At 36.9% G+C, this 19,399-nt stretch overlaps 1 long non-coding RNA gene across 6 annotated transcripts in view; it reads left to right on the forward strand.

Annotated features, from left to right (window-relative positions):
• Positions 1–19,399, forward strand: part of LOC123613204 (uncharacterized) — a 76,251-nt gene that overhangs the window by 37,577 nt on the left and 19,275 nt on the right. For 4 of the 6 annotated variants that reach the window (XR_012507015.1, XR_012507016.1, XR_006720548.2 and 1 more), the window contains 2 exons: positions 525–609; positions 1,326–1,385. This is a non-coding gene — a long non-coding RNA (uncharacterized LOC123613204). Of the gene's footprint in view, positions 1–35; positions 227–524; positions 610–1,325; positions 1,386–19,399 lie in introns of those variants that run through there. The other 2 variants (XR_012507017.1, XR_006720547.2) reach the window with 2 other exon arrangements.

A 19,399-nucleotide genomic window follows, 5' to 3' on the forward strand; every position in this document is an offset into this window, starting at 1 on the left:
TAAACCCTCTCTTTGTTCGCAAACCTCGGTGTCGGCGTGTTCGCTTACTGTTCGTCAGACAAAACAAACCTGGCTAGGTAAAACTTGTCTTAGAGAGGCTTACTTTTTAAACAAGTATTTAAACAGTTACAGTGCAGTTTAATAAGTGCTGAAGTATGGTCAAGGTGCTGTGAAAACCCCAGAAAGGAGATTTTGCCTGTTGCAGGAGGAAAAGGTAACAGTGTTGGTAAGATTTGAGTTGGTATTTTAAAAATGTAAAAAGTTGGCCTTGGTGGGGAGGGTATAGTTCAAGTGGTATGCTTAGCATGCATGAGGTCCTGGGTTCAATCCCCAGTACCTCCTCCAAAAAATTAAGCCTAATTATCTACCCTCCCCCCACCCCCCAAAAAAGTTAGCCTGGGTGCAGAGGGCATAAACGTTGATTCAACAAATAAAAACTTAATCATCCTGGAAGAAAAAACACAAGAAAAAAACACATGGCTGACCTTTGACCAACTGTGCCAAATTATCTCCTCTATTGATAGAACCTGGAGATTCAAGGAGCCTGCCTAAAGGCAGCTCCCGGATGAAGACTGAGTTGAGGACTGCCAGCTTCCTCAGAGCACACAGGTAAGGCTGTGCATGCACCAAGGTGTTGGTCCTGGTGAGAGATTCTTCTTTGAGTGTGTGATTAGGAGCGCAGTAGCAGCCTGGAACTGGGGACACTTCTCCCTTCCATTCAGCGGGTTATGAATGAAAGCTTCTGATGGGATTTAAAACCAGCAGTCCAGCACTCCAGACTCATCACTTCAGACTGGTAACCGATTCCATCGTATCTCTGGCACAGGAGACCCGATGAATTTGGGCATGTGGTGTAAAGGCACAGGAAGAGTATCAAATGGATTTTTCTCCGGTTGTCTCTGCTTGGGTATGAGGTGCTGTGAACAGGTGCATAATATCAAGCCCTCCCTGCCTTCTCTCTTGCTTACATTCTTAGAAATGGCTGTTCTCCAGAACCCAGGCTTGAACCCTGGGCACCGTATTTGAGATGGCAGAGTGCCATGGTTAAGGCTGCAGGCTTTTGGAGACACATGACCTGGTTTAAATCCAAGCTCCTTAGTTACTAGATGTAAAACCTTAGCAAGTTATTCAACATCCTGTGCTTAAGTTCCCTCAGCTGTAACATGGGGATGATACTAGCATCTGTCTTACATGGTTGCTATGAGAACTAAACAGCTTCATGTATCTAAAGCCCTTAAAGGTGTACCTGCACATTGTAAGTGATCTGTACCTGTTAGCTATTTCTCTTCTTATTGCTGAGTGCACACTCTACTGTTTCATTCCAGATTTCAGAAAGGAGGACCTATGATAAATTCAAAGAGCCATCAGGAATACCCTGGACACAGGTAAGGAATATGACCCGGGACAATGACCCCCTTGTTCCCTTCTCAGGACAGGGAGGCACGAACTGGATGGGATTATAATGCAAACATCCTGAAAGGGGCAACTCTTTTGCATCTGCCACCTAGTGAGAGGTGAAATGTGGCCAAGTGTGCTGTCTGTTTCAGGTCCCTGAGTGCAGGGAAGTGGAGTGTGAGATAATTGGGCTCTGGGGGGGAAAACATGGGATCAGCTTTAGGCAGTCTTGGAAAAGATGTGAAGGGATCCTTCATGTTGCTACATAATTCAGACTAGCAGGCAGGGTCCTGAAAACAAGCCATTCTGAGGAATAGTCTGTGTGCAGAGTTGGGCTGTGCTCAGTGCCATGGTTCTTGGTAATGTAACAGTGTAGGAACCGTGATCCAGGCATTAATACTCTCAATCTACCCTGTCCTTCCTGCTCTCCTCCACTGACCTAATCCAGACTCATTCTCCTGGAATCGTATGGTAGCCTTAAATCTGCCCAGCTCCCCCATTGCCAGCCTCTCTCCTTCCGATCCACTTTCCCAGGGCTGTCAGATTGATCTTTCTGAAGCATTGCTCTGATCACTTCCCTGCCAAACAACTTGCACTAGCTCTCCACTGACTCACTGACCTACTGAGACCAGCCAGTGTCACAAGTGAGCAAAGTGGACAAGATGAAATGAAACAGGCACCCTTCAGGTCTGAAAGCTTGGAAACGTTCCTAACTTCCATAAGGAGATGCACTTCCTCCCATTTATTTTGATAGTGGAGGCTTTCTAAATCTACAGTTTATTTCCCACTTTTAGCTCACACTTCATACAAGAAGTATCACTTCATTCTTAACTGTTATAAGAAAAACAGCCCTGCCAGTCAAATGATTGTCTTAGGATGTTGGTTCGACTGCATAAATGAAGATCAAAGTACAGTGGCTTACTAAAGATACAAGATTTATTTATCATTCACACGAACGTGTATGTTGATAGGTGGTCGAGGGTCGAGGGTTGGGGTTAGAAGGTTCTATTCCATGCAGCTGTATTGAGACCCCAGTCTCTCATGTCCTCTGTTGTGGTTCTCAGTGCCTCGTCCAAGGACTCCTCAGGAGCCCCTGAGACCCTTTCAAGGGTTTACAATATCAAATTAATATTTAAATGAGGTATAATTGATAAATAATATTTTCAGATATGCAATGTAGTAATTCGAAATTTTTATAGATAATACTCAATTTAAAGTAAGTATAAAATACTTTAAATACTTTGGCTATGTTCCTTGTGCTGTACAATATATTCTTGTAGCTCATTTTATACACAGTAGTTTGTAATTTGTACCTCTTAATTCGCCATCTTGTCCTTCCCCATTCCCTCTCCCCACTGGGAAGTACTAGTTTGTCCCCAGTATCTGAGTCTATTTCTATTTTCATGTGTATATTCATTTGTTATATTTTTTAGATTTCACATATAAGTATAACATACCATATTTGTCTTTCTCTGACTTACGTCACTAAGCATAATACCCTCAAGGTCCATCCATGTTGTTGCAAATGGTAGAATTTCATTCATTTTTATGTCCAAGTAATATACCACATCTTTATCCATTCATCATCATTGGACACTTAGACTGCTTCTGTATCTTGGCAGTTGTAAAAAATGCTGCTGTGAACATTGGGATACATGTATCCTTTTGAATTAGTACTTTCTGGGGTTTGTGTTTTTTTTTGATACGTACCCAGGAGTGAAATTGCTGGATCATTTGGTAGTTCCATTTTTAGTTTTTTGAGGAACCTCTGCACTGTTTTCCATAAAGGCTGCAGCAGTCTGCGTTCCCACCAGCAGTATACCAGGATTCCCTTTTCTCCACATCCTCGCCAATATTTATTTGTAGACTTTTTGATGATAGCCATTCTGACAGGTGTGAGGTGATATCTCATTGTGGTACTGATTTGCACTTCCGTGGTGAGGGATGCTGAACATCTTTTCATGTGCCTGTTGGCCATCTGTATGTCTTTGGAAACAATTCTATTCAGGTCTTCCCTTTTTTTTTCTTTTTTTAAAATCAAGCTGTTTGGTTTTTTTGATATGCAATTGTATGACCTGTTTGTTTATTTTGAATATTGACTTCTTACTGGTCATATCATTTGCAAATATCTTCTCCCATTCAGCAGGTTGTTCATTTTGTTGAAAGTTTCCTTTGTTGTGTAAAAAGCTTTTAAATTTAATGAGGTTCCATTTGTTCATTTTTGCTTTTATTTTATTTGCCTTAGGAGACCACAGAAAATATTGCCACAACTTAAGTCAAAGAGTGCTCTGCTTAATACTGTCTTCCAAGAGTTTTAGGGTTTCAGGTCTTACATTTAGGTGTTCAATGCATTTTTAGTTTATTTTTGTAGATGGTATGAAGAAATACTCTAAGCTAATTTTTTAACATGTAGCTGTCCAATTTTCTCAGCACCAGTTACTGAAGAGACTATCTTTTCCCCATTGTATATTCTTGCCTTTTTTGTCATAGATTAATTAACCAAAAGGGCTTAGGTTTATTTCTGAGTTCTCTATTCTGTTCCTTTGACCCATGTGTCTGTTTTTGTGCCAGTACCATGCTCTTCTGATTACTGTAGCTTTGTAGTACAGTCTGAACTCAGGGAGTGTGTTTTCACCTTTGTTCTTTTTTCTCAAGATTACTTTGAATATTTGGGGTCTTCTGTTGGTCCATAGAAATTTTAGGATTATTGGTTCTAGTTCTATGAAAAATGTACTGGTTATTTTGATAGGGATTGCATTAAATCTGTAGATTGCTTTGGGTAGTATGGCCATTTTAATAAAATTGATTCTTCTAGTCCAAGAGCATGGGTTGTCTTTCCCTTTTTATCATCTTCAATTTCCTTTATCAGTGTTTTATAGTTTTAAGAGTGTTGAGTCTCTCACATCCTTGGTTAAATTTATTCCTAGGTATTTTATTCTTTTTGATTCAATTTTAAAAGTGATCTTTTTTTGCTTCCTCTTTCTAATAGTTCATTATTAGTGAATAGAAAAGCAATAAATTTAGGTATATTAATCTTGTATCCTGCAACTTTACAGATTTCATTTATTCTAATTGTTTTTTGGTAGAGACTTTAGGGTTTGTATAATATGTCATTTGCAAATAGTGACAGTTTTACTTTTTTCCCTTCCAAGGTGGATGCATTTTATCTTGTCTGATTGCTATGGATACGACTTCCAATACTAAGTTAAATAGAAGTGGAAAGAGTGGGCATTTTTGTCTTGATCTTGATTTTAGAGGAAAGGCTTTCAGATTTTCACCGTTGAGCAGGATGATGGCTGTGGGTTTGTTACAAATGACCCAAATTATGTTGAGATAATGTTCCCTCTACACCATGTTAGATAGTTTTTTTTATCACGAATGAATGTTGAATTTTGTCAAATGCTTTTTCTGCACCTATTGAGATGATCATGTGATTTTTATCCTTTGTTAATGTGGTGAATGTGGTTAATGTGGTATCAACATTGATTTTGTGAATATTAAATCATGCCTACATCCCTGAAGTAAATCCTGCTTGCTCAGGATGTATGTTCCTTTTTGTATATTGTTGGATTTAGTTTGCTAATTTGAAGCTTTTTGCATCTGTATTATCATAGACATTGGCCTGTAATTTTCTTTTTGTGGTGTCTTTGTTTGGTTTTGGTATCAGGGTAATGGTGGCCTTGTACAATGAATTTGGGAGTGTTCATCCTCTTCAATTTTTTGGGATGTTTCAGAAAGAAAGTATTAGCTCTACTTAGATGCAATTCTGCTGTGAAGCCATCTGGTCCTAGACTTTTTTTTTTTTTCGCTGGGAGCCTTTACTACAAATTCAGTTTCACTACTAGTGATTGGTCAGTTCAAATGGTCAGTTTCTTCCTGATTCTGTCTTGGCAGGTTGTATGATTCTAGAAACTTGTCCATTCTTCTAAGTTGTTTCAGTTGTTAGTATAACTGTTCATAGCATTCTCTGATTTTTATTTTTCTTTGTATGTTTGTGGTGCTGGCAGTGGTTTCTCCTCTTCCATTTCCTGTTTTATTTCAGTCCTCTCTCTCGATGAGCCTGGCTAAAGGTTTATCAATTTTGTTTATATTTTCCAGAAAATAGCTCTTAGTTTCATTGACCATTTCTGTTGGGGTTTTTTTTTTTTTGTCTCTATTATATTTAGTTTCTCTCTGATCTTACCTCCTTTCTTCTGCTAACTTTGGGCTTTGTTCTTTTGAAAATTCCTTTAGATGGTAGCTCTAGGTGTTTATTTGAACTTTTTCTTATTTCTTAAGCTAGGTCTGTATTTCTGTAAACCTCTCTTAGAACTGCTCTTGCTGCATCCCTAGATTTTGGAAAGTTGGTTTGCATTCTCATTTGTCACATTCGTATTTTCGAATTTCCTCTTTGATTTCTTCATTGACCCATTGTGTTTTTTTGTTGTTTTTTTAGTGCGTGTTGTTTAGTCTCCACTTTTTCTTTTTTCTTTCTATAATTGACTTACAGTTTCATATCATAAAGTGGTTGAAAAAATGCTTGATATAATTTCTGTGCTCTCAAATTTGTTGACTAGTTTCATGGCTTAGCATGCCATCTATCCTGGAGAATGTCCTATGTGCACTTAAAGAATGTATATTCTGCTGTGTTTTGGAGGCCTATCCTGTAGATTAAGTCCAACTGGTTTATTGTGTCATTTAAGACTATGCCTTACTGTTTTTTTTTCCCTGAAATGATCTGTCCATTGATGTAAGTGGAGTGTTATTGTCCCCTACTGTCACTGTATTGTTGTCAATTTCTCCCTTTTTAACCAATGCTTGCTGTATATATTTAGGTGCTCCTGTATTGGTACATATGTGATAATGAGTATAGTATCCTCTTCTTGTATTGATCTCTTTATTACTATATAGTACCCTCCTTTGTCTTTTGTTATAGACTTTGTTTCAATGGCTATTTTGTCTGGTCTGAGTGTTACTACCCCTGTTTTCTTTTTTCTGTTTGTATGACATACCTTTTCCCATCCCCTCACTGAAGCCTGTGTGTATTTTCAGCCATGAAGTGAGTCTCTGGTAAGCAGCATATGGATGGGTCTTGTTTTTTCATCCAATCAGCCACCATATATCTCTTGGAGCACTTAGTCTATTGACATTTAAAGTCATTGTTGACAAGTATGTACTTACTGCCATTTTGTCACTTGTTTTCTGGTTGTTTTTATAGTTCTCAGTTCATTTCTTTTTGTTTGTTCCCTTCTAGTTTGACTTTCTTTAGTGATAGACTTGTCTTCCTTTCTTTCTAGTTTCGTATCGTAGTTTTTGATCTGTAGTTACTATGAGGTTCATATATGTTGATATATATCTACTTGTTTTAAACTGGTAGTTATTTAAGTTCAAACAAATTCTAAAAGATCTATATTTTTTACTCACCTCCCTCACATGTTGTGTTTTGATGTCCTAATTTATATCTTCATGCTTACCCCTTCACTGTTTGTTGCATTTATAGCTGTTTTTACAATTTTTTTGGCTTTTAATCTTTATATTAGCTTATTTAAGTGGTTGATCCAACTAAAAATGTGTAAAACATTTTGGAAAGGTGACATTTAGCTGGAGTCTTCAAATTTGTGATTAACTTGAAATGTTCTGAAAAATGTGTTTCTAGTTGTCATATAAAAATCATTTATATCTATATTTTTAATTGAAGTATAGTCAGTTTACAATATTGTGTCAATTTCTGGTGTACAGCACAATGCTTCAGTCATACATGAGCATACATACATTTGTTTTCATATTCTTTTTCACCTTAAGCTACTACAAGATATTGAATATAGTTCCCTGTGCTATACAGTATGAACTCGTTGTTTATCTATTTTATATATATTAGTTAGTATCTGCAAACCTTGAACTCTCAATTTATCCCTTCCCATGCTGGTAACCATAAATTTGTTTTCTATATCTGTGAGGCTGTTTGTTTTGTCAGTAAGTTTGTCTTTTTCCTTTTTTTAGATTCCGCATATAAGTGGTATCATATGGTATTCTTCTTTCTCTTTCTGGCTTACTTTACTTAGAAGGACAATCTCCAGATCCATCCATGTTGCTGCAAATTATCTTATTCTTTTTATGACTGAATAGTATTCCATTGTATAAATATACCACAACTTCTTTATCCAGTCGTCTGTTGATGGACATTTAGGCTGCTTCCATGTCTTGGCTATTGTATATAGTGCTGCTATGAACATTGGGGTGTGTGTATCTTTTCAAATAGGTTTAGTATTGATGAATGCTTAGTTTTTGCTTGTCTGAGTTCTTTATCTCTCCTTCAATACTAAGTGATCTTGCTGGGTAGAGTATCCTAGTTTACAGATTTTTCCCTTTTGGCACTTCGAATATATCATGCCACTCCCTTCTGGCCTGCAAAGCTTCTCCAGAGAAGTCAGTTGACAGCCTTAGGAGGTTCCCTTGCATATGACTTTGTTTTTCTCTTGCTGCCTTTAGAATTCTCTAACTATTGCCATTTTAATTATGATATGTTTTGGTGTTGGTCGGTTGGGGTTCATCTTGTTTGGGATCCTCTGTTCTTGCTGTACTCAAATATGTTTCTTCAGGCTTGGGAAGCTTTTAGCCATATTTCCATCACATACTTTCTCAACCTCCTTCTCTCTCTCTCTCCTCTTTCTTGGCCCCTATAATGGGAATGTTGGTACCTGTGATATTATGCTAGAGATCTCTTAAACTATTCTCACTTTTTTTCTTTTTGCTATTCTGATTGAGTGATTTCCATTTTATCTTCCAGGTCACTAACCTGTTCTTCCTTATTACTTGATCTGCTATTAATTCCTTCTAGTGTGTTTTTCATTTCACTTATTGTATTCTTCAGTTCTGACTGGTTCTTTTTAATATTTTGTAGTTCCTTGTTAAAATTCTCATTATGTTTTTCTGTTTTTTTTTTTAATTTAGAATTCTCACTGTGTTTGTTTTTTGTAGTTTAGTTGGAATTCATATTACTAATGCTTTGAACTCTACCTGGTATATTGTTTCCATTTCATTATTTTTTTCATGGGTTTTGTCTTGTTCTTTCAATTGAGACCAGTTTTCTCATTTTGCTTAACTTGCTCTGTCTCTATGAATTTAGGTGAAACAGGTATTACCATCTTAAAGTGGTGTCCTTATGTGGGAGCATCCCTATACAATCTTCCTGTGGCCAGTGGCTTTGGTAGGAGAGCTGAATTCGACATGAACATAAGTTATATCTTTCCTGAGGCTGTGCTGGCAGCTATCATCTTGGTAGGAGGTGAGACTAGAGATGGATGGGCACTAGGGCCAGATCCAGGTGTGAAGCATGGCTTTCCCTGTGCTTAGGGGCCATCACCTATCAGGGGCAGGACTGTGTCCCAGTCCCAAGTTGTTGAAGCAGAAGCCCTGAAGTTCAGGTCCAAGCTGGCTCTGTTCTCTTTTAGTGTGGGCTCTTCCCCATCTCAGCACCAGCACCCTTGGCCCTGAGGAAAGCAGTGCTGGAGCAAGAGGGCCCTATGCAGGCTGTTGACTTGTGACAGGGTATAGGATGTGGTGATCCAGCCACAGACAGTTCTGAGCTGCTTCTGATGTGCTGCCTGTGTAAGCGCCAGTAAGAGATTTCCCTGCCCGGCTCAGACAATGCTTCCCTACCTCACATCTGACCTCCCCGCTCAGCCTCTGCCCACTCTGCCCTGGTATGGAATTGCACTGCAAGGCAGGCAGGGCCTGTGTGGACTCAGCGTGTGTCAGTGCATTGCCTCTGGCGGTCCTGTCTCCATCAGCCATCAGGAATGTTTCTCGTGGGCTGCCTGTGCAAGCGCCAGTAATGACTGCCTGTGCCCTGCTCAGACGCTGCTTTGGGTTTGAGTTGCCTCTGAGTCACACAGCTGAGCTCTTTCTTTGTTCATGGTGGTCCTTGCTCCAGGCATTATGATTTAAAATAAGTTGGGCTGAAGATTTCACTGGGCTCACACTGGGTTGCACACAGGGCTGGTCGTAGGAAGCTGGGTGCCACTCCAGCAGTTTTCAGTCCACCCTTTGGCCTGCCTCAGGAACAAGCAGATGTGGATGTGTTCCTCCCAAGTGGAGTCCAGGCTTCCAACAGTGCTCCTGTTAGTCTCACCAGCCCTCCAGCCAGCCAAGGGGGCTCATCTTCCCCGTGTCAAACCCCAAGACCAGGGTGCCCAGTGTGTGGCTGGAACCACTCACTCCCCAGGGTAATCTCTGTTTTCCTCTGAGTTCCCTCCCAGGGCACAGGTACCAACTTGATCTTTATCTTCCCTTCCTACCCAATTTCATGTGGATTTTTCTTACAGCCTTGGTTGTACAGGAGTATTTCTTCCAGTTTCCAGTGAGAGTTGTTCCACATGTAAATGTATTTTTGATGTGTTCATGGAGGTAGGTGTGGTCCATGTCCTCCTAATTCATCGTCTTGACTGATCTTCCTGGTAGCTGTATTTTCAGTTTTCTGAGGAAACTTCCCACTGTTTTCCATAGTGGTCTCACAGATTTACACTCCCACTGCAGAGTACTTGGGATCCCTTTTCACCACATCCTCACCAATATTTGTTGTTTGTGGTCTTCTTGATTAGAGCCATTCTGACAAGTGTGAAGTGATCTCATAGTTTCGACTTACATTTTTCTGAATAATAATGTTGAATGTCTTCTCATGTGCCTATTGGCCATCTCTGTGTATTCTTTGGGAATATGTCTGTTTAGATCTTCCCATTTTCTATCAGGCTGTTTTTTGATATGGAGTGGTATGAGCTGTTTATATAGTGTAGGTATTAGCCTCTTACTGGTCACAAAATCATTTGCAAGTGTTTTCTCCCATTTAGTAGGTTGTCTTTTAGTTGATAGTTTCCTTTGCCAACTAAAAGCTTTTAGGTTTAATTCGATTCCAGTTCATATTTTTGCTCTCATTTCTTCTGCCTTAGGAGACAGATTTTTAAAAATATTACTACAACTTAGGTCAGAGAATGTTCTGCCTGTTTTCTTCTGGGAATGTAATGGTTTCTGGTCTTATATTTAGGTCTTTAATCCATTTTGAGTATATTTTTGTATATGTATGAGGAAATGTTCCCATTTCATTCCTTTACATTTCATTGTCTGCTTTCCCCAGCACCACTTATTGAAAAGATTACCTTTTCCCCATTGTGTATTCTTGCCTCCTTTGTCTTAGATCAATTAACCATAGATGTGGGTTTTTTTATTTTGTTTTGTCTTGGTTTTTTTTTTTTTTTTTTGAACTCTATATTCTGTTCCATTGATCTGTGTGTTGTTTTTGTGCCAGTAGCATACCTGTTTTCATTACTGTAGCTTTGTAGTACAGTCTGAAGTCGGGGAACATGATACCTCCATCTTCTGTTCTTTCTTAAGATTATTTGGCTATTAGGAGTCTTTTTTACTTCTATATAAATTTTAGAATTATTTGTTTTAGTGACACAAAAATTCCATTGGTAATTTTACAGAGGCTGCATTGAATCTGTAGCTTGCCTTGGGTAGTCTAGTTATTTTAACAAAATTATTCCAACCTGTGAACACAGTTATATCTTTGTGTCTGATTGTATTGTCTTCAGTTTCTTTCATCAGTGATCTTATAGTATTTTTATTAAAATATTAAGGTTTTTGCCACATTCCTTTCCTCATGAATACACAGTGAAATATTCCACAGGTTATATGATATGTGCTATCACAACCAATTAAATGTGAAAGCAAAACTGAGAGTCTAGCTGTCTTCTATAGCCAGACTTTAAAGAGATTTACAAAAATATAATACAATGCTACACTTTTCACAGAACTGTGTTATGTATTATCTTTCATAAAAAACTTTATTTACATTAATGTGATGGATTCATTGTTACTTTAAATATCTTTAAATGTTCTCACTTCATTTCAAACATCATAAATATTAATAGATATAATGCACACAAATTAAAGTTCTTTGGAGTCCTCAATTTTTAAGAATTTTAAGGAATCCAGAAAGCATAAAGTTTGAAAACCACTGCCCTAGATGTTTCCCTCATCTGTAAGGTTGAAGCTGGCACATACCATGTCTGTGTTCCAGCTGGAGGGAAGGGCAGAGGAAGCGGAGGGAAATCAACCTTCATTAAGAATATTGCTCAGAACCTGCTGTCATTGCTTCTGCTCACATCTCATTGGCCAGAATATCATTCCATGGCCATGTCCTGTAAGGAAGATGGGAGTCTTGTAGCAGCAGCAAAGATTGCCAGCAAGTTATCTGAAGCTAGCAGGGGTATGAAATAGATCCTTTTCTCACAGCCCTCAGAAGGAACCAACCCTTCTGACCCCTTGACCTAGGACTTCTACCCTCTACAACTTCAAGAAAGTGAATTTCTCTCACTTAACCACCCAGCTTGCGGTACTTTGTGGAAGCCTTAGCAAGCTAACGCAGAATGTAAAGCAGCTTAAGAAAACTGCCCATCAAGTAATGAAAACAACCACACATGGCAGAAATTCCTTGAAGAAAAGAGATGAATTCCATGTTTAAAAGGAAAAAAAAAAAGAAAGAAATCTTGTGTTTTAACATCTCTGTCTGTCCAACTGGCTTGTTGATGCCGAAAAGGCATCTGAACATCATTTCACTACTAGTCATGCATATTTATACTTACATTCATTGCTTTGCTTCTCTCTTCTCTGGCTCCCAGACTAAGTATAAATGCAGGAATTGGAAGTCTCCTTAAAGCCCTTAAGGTCCCATTTATCTGTGCTCAATTCCCTGTCAGGAGTGTAATGGATGACAACATGCTAATATATTAACTGCTGTCTTACTTTAAACGTATTATGCTAAACAAGCGTAACTGAGCTTCCAAAGCGAAAAATAATAGTTTCTTTATACACATGAGAATGCGCCTGGTAAAATGTTTTTCTCTTTCTACTTAGCACTGTCATTTTGGAATCAATAATATTTCTTAACAAGGTATTTTCTTTATGGTTGAGCCCTGTGAAATTATAAGCCAGCATAAAAATGTTTATCATGTAGATTACTTCACAAGGAATATGTATATCAAGACATCAAGTTGCATATCTTAAATACATAGAATTTTTGTCAACCGTACCTCAGTGAAACTAGAAAAAAAGAAAAATGTTTACCATGTAGTCAACTACAAAAAGCAGGTCCAGCATAGACTGATCAGGTACTGGTGGGTCAATGTGGTAGGTCCGTTCAGTGGTCCATCCACCATTCAGGACTCTGAAAGAATCACAGTTAATGTGATGCATAATTATACATTGCCTCAGTGTATAATTGAGGTATTCCCTTTATCAATTTAGCATTTATTGAAAGTCCACCGAAATAGTGTGAGAGGAATACTATACTTCAGGCTGCCACACTAGTCACAGTAGAGAGGAGGCAGGATGGTACAGTGGGAAGGAAGATTGTGAGCCTGGGGGCAAAGTCATTCAGGTTCTCGTCTTGGCTCTGCTGCTACCAAGCTGTGTGGGATGGGAGGCCACGGGCTTCATCTCTCTGGGTCCGGCTTTCTCCATATGTGAACAGACATGACTGGAGCATAGAATTTCTCAGATTCATGACTTCTGTTGGAATGTTCTCCTGAGTTTATGCTCTCAGGTATTATATGTGCATTATTTTCAAAAGCCGAAAAATGAATAGACCTTTTTGAAAGAGCTTAGTTTGACTCTTTCACTGATCACGAATAGAAGAGGCATGGGCAGATACTTGTTGGGTGTCTACTTGTTTTGCTTAGTCTGTAATTAGCTTGGAAAATCTCGATTACTGACTGTGTGAAGAATTTATATCGTCTCCAAAGTTTGCTTCAGTTCTGTGTTGGTAATTGATGTTGTGGATGAGAATGCAGATGTCTAGCTTCAGTTCCATTTGTTCACGATTCTAGCATAATGCCTTGAAAAGATAAGTGGTTTTATGACTGAGTATATACAGTTTAGAATTTCTTCTTTCCCTTTCAGTCAAAACTGAAAACTGAAAATCAAACTGAAAATCCTGAACTTTTATGTTCCTTTTAGTTAAATGGAGAGATTTTCTGTATTTCCTAAAGTTTTTATGTGTCGGTTTCTTTTTTAAGCATCACAGATTCTTGGCACTCAGTTTTGGTTGCTGTTAACTAAAAAAATTGTTGGCCATACACTTTGTAATATGAGCAAAGAAAGTACACATCCACCACAATATATGTAGACCTAGTTCTCAGTGAGGATTTCGGGGATAAGATAAGAGTGAACAAAGTTCCCCATTTAGTATTGGCATAGAGAAAGGGCTTAATGCCTTCAGTCGAGAACAGTATTTCACTAATGTTTGGCCATTTGAAGTTGAGAAATGTTGTACTTATGTGACTTTTCAGAAAAATTAATATACTTGGAAATACATGCTTTGTTTCTGAGTTGTGGGCTTTTGTGGTTTTCATGATAGATTGGTTTTTATATCTTCTGTTTAATAGTAAAGAAGCATCTTGTGGCAGCTGTACCACATAAATAGTACCACGAGGAGCATATGGGGTAAAGAAACTCTTGAAGAAACAATCAAGATCCAGAGCATTTTATTGGCAGGAAAAAAATTTTAGAGAACTTTTACTTTTTATTTTTTCTTTTGTTCATATCTTATTTTATAGCCTTTGCAATTCAGCTTCCCTTAAGTGATACCCAGTAGCATGAGTACTTAGAAAGTTTACCATTAAAGCTAAACATATACTTAATTTTTAAAGACATGGATCTTCTCCAGAAGCCCTTCCAAATTACAGTACATTAGGGCTCTTACATCCTGCCTCTGTTCAATCAAAGAGAAGCATTTATCTTAGATATTTCCAAGTTTTTACCCAAATGATTTGTTCTCACATCCCAGAAGGCATTTGGCAGCAGAAATGTCATATGCATTCACATTAACCTATTTTTTAAAACATTTAAGGAAACAACGTGAGTTGCCTAATCCCCACATCAGTGCTACCAACTAGTGGCAACTCTCTGGATCCTTGCTTCAGAAAATATTTGGTTCATTTTGTGAAGGAAACAAACTGAGACTTTGCCTCATCTGTTTGGCCTTTTATTCCTTAAAGCTTGCAGGGACGCATGGTGAGGGTGCTTTGCTAAATAAGAGTAAAAGGTAACCCTAGGAATTATCAAAAGAATCCTCTGCCTTTATGGGAAAGCCAGACAAACCTTCTTGATCAAGAACACAATCTACCTTAGACTAAGAGTAAAACACTTGTTATTTCAAACAAACAAAACAAAACCTTTTTCTTACTCCTCCTAAATTAATAAAAACATACACTCCTGTGAATTCAGTTATTTTTAATATGTATCCCTTTGTCTCCCACCAAACACAAACATTTTTATTCATTCAACAATTTTTCCGCTTTTTTTGAGAAATAATGGATATACATCACTGTAAGGTGCAGAGAGCATGGTTTGATTTACATGCACCATGAAATGATAACAGTAAGTTTAGTTAAGTTCATCATCACATAGGTACAACAAAAAGAAAAGAGAAACTTTTACCTTGTAATGGGAACTTTTAGGGTCTACTCTTTAACAAAGTTCCTATATATCATAGAGCAGTGTTAACTATGTCATCATGTTGTAGGTTACATCCCTAGTGCGTACTTATTTTAACATTGGAAGTTTGTACCCTTTGATCAACTTACTCCAATTCCCTCTCCTCTCACCCCACCCCAAACTCTGATAACCAGTCTGATCTCTGATCTTTTTGTATGAGTTTGGTGTTTTTGCTCTTTAGATTTCATGTGTAAGTGAGATCATACAGTATTTGTCTTTCTCTGACTTACTACACTTAGTATAATGCCTTTGAGATCCATCTTTGTTGTCACAAATGTTAGGACTTCTTTTTTTTTTTTAATGGCTGAATAATATTCTATTTATGTAATACCACATCTTCTTTATCCATTCATCTATCAATGAACATGTAGGTTGTTTCCACGTCTTGGCTATTGTAAATAATACGATGAACATGGGTATAGATACCTGAGATAGTGTTCTCATTTCCTTTGGATATATTCCCAGGAGTGGAACTGCTGGATTATATGGAAGTGCTCATTTTAATTTTTTGAGAAAACTTCATACTGTTTTCCATAGTGACTACACCAATTTACAACCCCACTAACAGCACACAAGAGTCCCCTTCTCTCTACATCCACACAACATTTGTTACTTCTTGCCTTTTGACGATGACCGTTATAACAGGTATGAGGTGATATCTCATTGTGGCTTTATTATTTTTTTAATATATTTTTATTGAAGTATAGTCAGTTTACAGTGTGTCAATTTCTGGTTTACAGCATAATACTTGAGTCACAAAGGAACATACATATATTCGTTTTCATATTCTTTTTCATCATAAGTTGCTATAAGATATTGAATATGGTTCCCTGTGCTATACAGTATAAACTTGTTCATTGTGGTTTTAAACAGATTTTATTTTATTTTTTAATTTAATTTATTTAATTGTGGTTTTAAACAGATAAACAGATTTTATTTAATTGTGGTTTTAAACAGATACATAGTTAGCAAGTATTTTCATATTCCATGGGTTGTCTTTTCACTTTGTTGATTGTTTGTTTAGCTGTGCAGAAGCTTTTTAGTGTGACGTAGTCCCACGTATTGACTTCTGCTTTTGTTGCTTGTACTCTAGGTATGATTTCCAAAAAATAATTGACAAGACCCATGTCAAGGAGCTTTTGTCCTATGTTTTCTTCTAGAAGTTTCATGATTTCAGTTCTTACATTTAAGTATTTCATCCATTTTGAGCTAATTTTTTGTGAGTGGTGTAAGATAGGGGTCAAGTTTCATTCCTTTAGATGTGAATATCCTGTCTTCTCACTACCATTTATTGAGGAGACTGTCTTTTCTCCATTGAGTATTCTTGGCTCTTTTGTCAAATATTAGTTAACTTTATATGATTTATGATGTTAGTGGGGAGCTTGTCATATATGGCCTTTATTATGTTGAGATATGTTCCCTCTATGCCTAATTTGTTAGGCATATGCTTGATTCTGTTCCATTGGCCTCTTTTTTTAATTCTGTTATAATTCTATTTTAATTACTATAGCTTTATAGTGTAGGTTAAAATCAGGAAGTGTGATGCCCCCTTCTTTGTTCTTACTATTTTAGCTATTCAGTGTTTTCGGTGGTACTATACAAATTTTAGGAGTGTTTTTTCTATTTTTGCTTTTTAAATGCCATTGGAATCTTGACAGGGATTGCATTGAATCCACAGATAGCTTTTGGTATTATTGACATTTCAACAGTATTTATTCTTCCAATCCATGAACACAGGTTACCTTTCCATGTATTTGTGTCTTATATTTCTTTCATCAGTGAAAATGTAATTTTCAGAGTAGAAAATTTTCACCTCTTTGGTTAAATTTATTTCTAAGTGTTTTATTGTTTTAATGCTATTGTATATGGGATTGATTGATTTTTCATAAAACTCATTGTTAGTGTATAGAAATGATACTGATTTTGGTATCTTAATTTTGTATCCTACAACTTTACCAAATTCGTTGATTAGTTTTGACAGTTTTTGGGGAGTCTTTAGGATTGTCTGTATATAAGATGACATCATCTGCAAATAGGAACAATTTGACTTCTTCCTTTCCAATTCTGATGCCATTATTTTTCTTGTCTGATTGCTCTAGCTAAGACTTCCAGTACTATGTTGATTAGGTGTGGTGAGAGTGGGCCATGTGTCTTGTTTCTGATCTTAGGGGGAAAACTTGAAACCTTTCAGCACTGAGTATAATGTTAGCTGTGGGCTTGTCATTTATGGCCTCTATTATGTTGAGAAATGTTCCTTCTATGTCTAATTTGTCAAGTGTTTAACATGAACAGATGTTGAATTTTGTCTAATGTTTTTTCTGTGTCTATTGAGCTTATCATACTATCCTTTCCTTTCATTCTGTTCAATGTAATGTATCACACTGATTTGCATGTGTTGAACAAGCCTTTCATCCCAGGGATAAATTCCATTAGATCATGGTGAATGATCCTTGTAATGTGCTGCTAAATTTGGTTTTGCTGGTATTTTGTTGAGAATTCTTGCAACTATATTCATTAGGTATATTGCCCTGTAGTTTTCTTTTCTTGTAGTGTCCTTATCTGGCTTAGATATCAGGATAATGCTGGACTTGTAAAATGAGTTTTGAAGTGTTTCCTCTTTTAATTTTTTGGAAGACTTTGAGCAGGATTTGTTTTACTCTAAATGTGTGATAAAATTTATCAATGAAGCAGTCTGGTCCTGGACTTTTCTTCCTCGGGAGGTTTTTGATTACTGATTCAATTTCCTTACTAGTAATTGGTGTATTCAAATTTTCTATTCCTGATTCAGTCGTGGTAGATTGTATGTTACTAAGAATTTTTCCATTTCTTTTAGATTAACCAGATTGTTAGCATATAGTGTCACAGTAGCATCTTATGATCCTTTGTATTTCTGTGATGTCAGTATTAATGTCTCTTTTTTCATGTATAATTTTAATTTGGGTCCTCTCTCCTTTTTTTCCATTAATACAGAGTCTAACTTTCACTATATATTTACTATTACTAGTGAGTTTTATGCTACCTTTTTATGTTTTAATAATGCTAATTAGCATCCTTTTACTTGCAATCAAAACTACCTTTCAGCATTTCTAAGACAGGTCTAGTGATAATGAACTCCTTCAGCTTTGGTTTGGAAAATTATTTATCCTCTCTTCATTTCTGAAGGACAGCTTCACTGGGTATAGAATTCGTGGTTGAGAGTTTTCTTCTTTCAATATTTTGTAAATGTCATCTCATTCTCTCCTGGCCTGAAAAGTTTTTGTTGAGAAATATGCCGGTAGTCTTAACAGTGGTTTCCTTGTATGTAACGTCTCTCTTCTGCTACTTTTTTTAAATTTATTTTTTATTGAGGTATAATTTAAAATGTCATAGTTGTTTCAGGTGTACAACATAGTAATTCAGAAATTTAATGGACTACGCTCCTTTTAAAGTTATTATAAAATATTGGCTATATTCTCTGTGCTGTACAGTATATCCTCATAGCTTATTTGATACGTAGTAGTTTGTACTTCTTAATCCCCTACCCTTTTATTGCCATCACTCCTCCCTCTCCCTACTGGTAACCACCAGTTTGTTCTCTGTATCTGTGAGTTTGTGTACTGTTTTATTATATAGATTTGTTTTTATATTTTAGATGCTAATGTCAGTAGTAATACACAGTATTTGTCTTTCTCTGTCTTTCTTGGTCTGACTTACTTCACTAAGTATAATACCTTCCAGGTCCATCCATGTTGTTGCAAAAGGCAAAATTTCATTCTTTTATAAGACTGAATAGCATTCCACAGTGTGTTTGTAATATATAACTAGGTAAAGATGTATACATCTCACTTCTTTATCCATCCATCTATTGATTGATAACTAAATTGCTTTCATATCTTGGCTATTGTAAATAATGCTGCTATGAATATTGGGGTGTGTGTATCTCTTTGAGTTAGTGTTTTTGTTTTCTTTGGACCTATACTCAGGAGTGGAATGCTGGATCATTTGATAGTTCTATTTTTAGTTTAAGGAACCTCCATGCTGTTTTCAATAGTGACTGCACCACTTCACACTCCCACCAACAGTGCACAAGCGTTCTCTTTTTCTCTGCGTTCTAATCAACATTTGTTATTTGTGAGCTTTTTGATGATAGCCATTCAGACAAGTGTGAGATAATAACTCATTGTGGTTTGATTTGCATTTTTCTAATTAATGATGTTGAACATTTTTTTGTGTGCCTATTGGCAATCTGTCTGTTTTCTCACTTTTTCATTGGGTTGTTTGTTTGCTTTTGATATGGAGTTGTATGAAGTGTTTATATATTTTAGATATTAACCCCTTAATAGTCATTGCTTGCTAAACTTTTCTCCCATTCCATAGACTGTCTTTTTATTTTGTCAGTGGTTTCCTTTGCTGTGCAAAAGCTTTTTAATTTAATTAAGTTCCATTTGTTTGTTTTTGCTTTTGTTTCCTTTGCCTTAAGAGGCAGATCCAAAAG

The sequence above is a fragment of the Camelus bactrianus genome, chromosome 5 (assembly GCF_048773025.1).
Source record: "Camelus bactrianus isolate YW-2024 breed Bactrian camel chromosome 5, ASM4877302v1, whole genome shotgun sequence".
Classification (NCBI taxonomy): domain Eukaryota; kingdom Metazoa; phylum Chordata; class Mammalia; order Artiodactyla; family Camelidae; genus Camelus; species Camelus bactrianus.